Source organism: Chrysochloris asiatica, unplaced genomic scaffold, assembly GCF_000296735.1.
Source record: "Chrysochloris asiatica unplaced genomic scaffold, ChrAsi1.0 scaffold00058, whole genome shotgun sequence".
NCBI lineage: Eukaryota > Metazoa > Chordata > Mammalia > Afrosoricida > Chrysochloridae > Chrysochloris > Chrysochloris asiatica.
Window position 1 is genome coordinate 13,908,515 of NW_006408576.1, and position 3,920 is coordinate 13,912,434.

Here is a 3,920-nt window from a genome sequence, read left to right on the forward strand (position 1 = left end):
CTAATGAAATACATCCTTTGATTTATTGATAGTTTCTTCCATGAGTGTTGATGGTTGAGCCAAGCAAAATGAAGTATTTAAAAACTTCAATCTTGTGTTCATTTATCTTGATATTCTTTATTTGTCCAGTGGTGAGGATTTTTGTTTTCCTTACATTGAGGCACAGCCCATAATGATGGCTGTGGATTATGATCTCCATCAGTAAGTATTAATGTTTCCAGCAAGCAAGGTTGTATCATAGGCATGTTACAAATTGTTAATGAGTCTTCCTCCAATCCTGATGCCACTTTTTTCTTCATATAATCCAGCCTCTCAAATTATTTGCTCAGTTTACATATTGAATACCATTAATATCACATACAAGTAAAATTTTGCTAAAGATAATTTAAAAATGGCTGCAATAGTACATTGACAGGAAACTGACAGGAAAGTACCAGAAGTTCAAGCCAGCTTCTGATGAGGACATGAAAGGAGGATATTATTACTGACATCAGATGGAACTTGACTGAGAGCAAAAAATACCAGAAAGATGTGTACCTGTGCTTTATTGACTTTACAAAAGCTGTCAATTGTGTGGCTCATGACAAGCTATGGAAAACTATCTGGAGAATGAGTATTCTGTAACTTTTAATTGTGCTCATGAGGATCCTGTCCATAGAACAAGAGGCAGTTGTTTGAACAGAACAGGAAGACACTGAATGGTTTAAAATTAGGAAAGATATATGCCACTGTTGTATTTTTTGACTATACTTATTCAATTCTTCTACTTAGTGCAAATTATTTTATTCTCCTATGCATTCTAGATGATCCCTGATGCTACCTCACATCTCATAAGCTGTTGCACACTTTAGTAGGACGCCCCTTTTTATTCTTTGAGTGTTCTATTGCAAAGTCCTACAAAAGGAACTGATGATTCTTCCTATATTTTCTTTGAAATCCTTAGATTTCTGTAAATATATGGATGAATATCACTTGGGTAAGCTACCTTGTTGTTGTTAAGTGCTGTAGAGTTGTTCCCAACCCATAGTGACCCTGTACAGGGTTTCCAAGGAGTGGATGGTGAGCTTGAAGCACCAACCTTGTGGCTCACATGACTTTGCAGTCCAGAGCATTAGTCTACAGTGCTGTACCAGGACTCCATGAACTAATTATCTTAAAAGAGGAGATGAAAATGTTGCAAATGGAAGTACCAAATAGTAATTGTAGCTCTAGACAAAGACAGGAATCACAGAATTACAGAGGAGTCGTGGAGTGAGTAAACATGGGGTAGGCATTTCTCTTGGCATTGTTCTACTAATGCCATAGCTCACGCTTATCAGAATCTCTAGTTGTGGGTTAATGCGTCAGACTGCAAAGTCATTCGAACTGCAAAGTCAGTGGCTCAAGCTCACCAGCTGCTCCTTGGAAACCCTATACAAGGTTGCTATGGGTCAGAATCAACTCGATGGCACTTAACAACAACAATAATCAATAAATATTTTAACTGCTAATTCACTGAGTCTATACTGTTTTTCAAGAACTATGTACTGAGATGTACCTAAACTTGTGTCTTATCAACTTATATTTTCTGAGAATTTATGTTGATGTTTGATGGCAAATGTAATACACAGAAGTCAAATCAACTATATCTGCCAGAGATAGCACCAGAAAATTGAACACAGAAACATTATGAATAGCACCAGAATATTGTAAGATACAGGGCTTGAAGATGAGCGCTTAGGTTGAAAGTCATCCAAAATACAAATGCAGAAGGGCTCCCTCTTTAAAGTAGAGTTGACCGTGATGACCTGTGTGGAATAAAGCTTTCATGGCCTTCATTTGCGTATAGGGCACAACTCAGATTTAAGAGAAACAACTGCAAGCATCCATTAAGAATCAAAGTATGGGATGTACGAAGTATGAATCTAGGAAAATTGGAAGTTGTTAAAATTGAAATGGAAAGCATAAAGATTGATATTCTGGGAATGTTGTTGTTGTTAAATGTCATTGAGTCAGTTCCAACCCATAGCAACCCTGTATAGGGTTTCTGAAGAGCAGTTGATGAACTTGAACTGCCAACCTTGTAGTTCAAATGGCTTTGCATTATGGTACATTAACCAACAGGGCCACACCAGGACTCCTACTCTGGGATTAAGTGAGCTTAAATGGACTGGTCCTGACCATTTTGATCATGAAAATCACATGGGTTACTATGCTTGGAATGACAAATTGAAAAGGCATGGTGTGGCATTCATTTCAAAAAGAACATTTCAAGATCTATCTTTAAGTATAATGCTATGATAGGATATCCACATAACTACAAGTAAGACCAGTTAATACCACTATTATTTAAATTTACACACCAACCACTAAGGCCAGTGATGATGAAGTAGAAGAATTCTTCAGTCTGAGATTGGTCAAACATATAGTGAAGATGTATTGATAATTGTTGGCAAATGGAATGAAAAGTTAGAAACATAGAGGGAGGATCCGTAGTTGGAAAATATGGTCTTGAAAAGATAAATGATCCTGTGGATCAAATGATAGAATTTTACAAGACCAATGACATCACCAGATGACATACTCAAAAATAAAATTTACTACAACTGTGGAAAACAATGTTGGAAAAGCCCCATATTATCAACCAATCAAGGTTGGGGAAGACTGTGGAACAGGCCATCCATTGCTTTGGGATGACGTTTAAGAAAATTAAAACAAGTCCACTAGAGTCAAAATATGACCTTGAACATATCCCACCTGAATTGGGAGATCATCTCACAAACAGATTTGATGCATTAGACACTAATGACTGAAGACCTGAAGAGTTGTGGGATACATCGAGAAAATTACATAAGAAGAGGAAAAAAAATGATCATTAAAAAGACAAGAAAGAAGGAAAAGACCAAAATGGATGTCAGAAGAGACTCTGAATGTTGCTCTCTTGTATAGAAATGATAAAGCAAAGGGAAAAAATCAGGAGGTAAAGAGCTGAACAAAAAATTTAAAAGGGCAGTTCAAGAAGACATCATTATAATAAAATGTGCAAATACCTGTAGTTAGAAAATCAAAACGGAAGAACACACTCAGCATTTATCAACTGAAACAACTGAAGAAAAAAAAAAAAATCAACCGTCAACTTGAAATATGAATAATTCTTGGGCAAAATATTGAATGATGCAGAAAGCATCAAAAGAAGATTGAAGAAATATTTCAATGTACCAAAATGAAATGGTTGATATTCAGCTGTTTCAAGAGTTTGCACATGCTCAAGAGTCAATACTTAAGGAAGAGTTTCAAGGTGCACTGAAGGCATTGATAAAGAACAAGACTCTGGAAATTGATGGCATACAAATTGAAATCTTTTGACAAACTGATGAAGCACTGAAGGCACTCACTCATCTATGCCAAGAAATTTGGAAGACAGCTACCTAACTAATTGTAAGAGATCAATATTTATGCTCATTCCAAAGAGAGATGAAACAACAAAATGTGGAAATCATTAACATCACCTGCAAGAAAACTTTCCCAGGATAATTCAAAAGGACTGTAACATTACATAGGCAAGGAAATGTCAGAGGTTCCAAATGAAGTCAGATGAAGGCATGGAATGAGGGATATCATTTCTAACATCAGGTTGTCTTGGTTGAAAGCAGAGAATACCAGTCAGGTGTCAAGGCAGAATAAACCATCAATTACTCATTTGCAAGTTCACGTTAAGCTGGAGGGAATTAAAACAACTACAAAGAGTTAAAGTACACCTTTGAGTATATTCAACCTGAATTTAGAGACCATCTCAAGAACATATTTGGCACATTGCATACTAATGACCAAAGATCAGATGAGTTATTGACCTCAAGGATATAATACATGAAGAAAAAGAAGCAGAAAAGAAGGAGGAGGAGGAGGAAGAAGAAGAAAGAAGAAGAAAAAGAAGAAGAAGA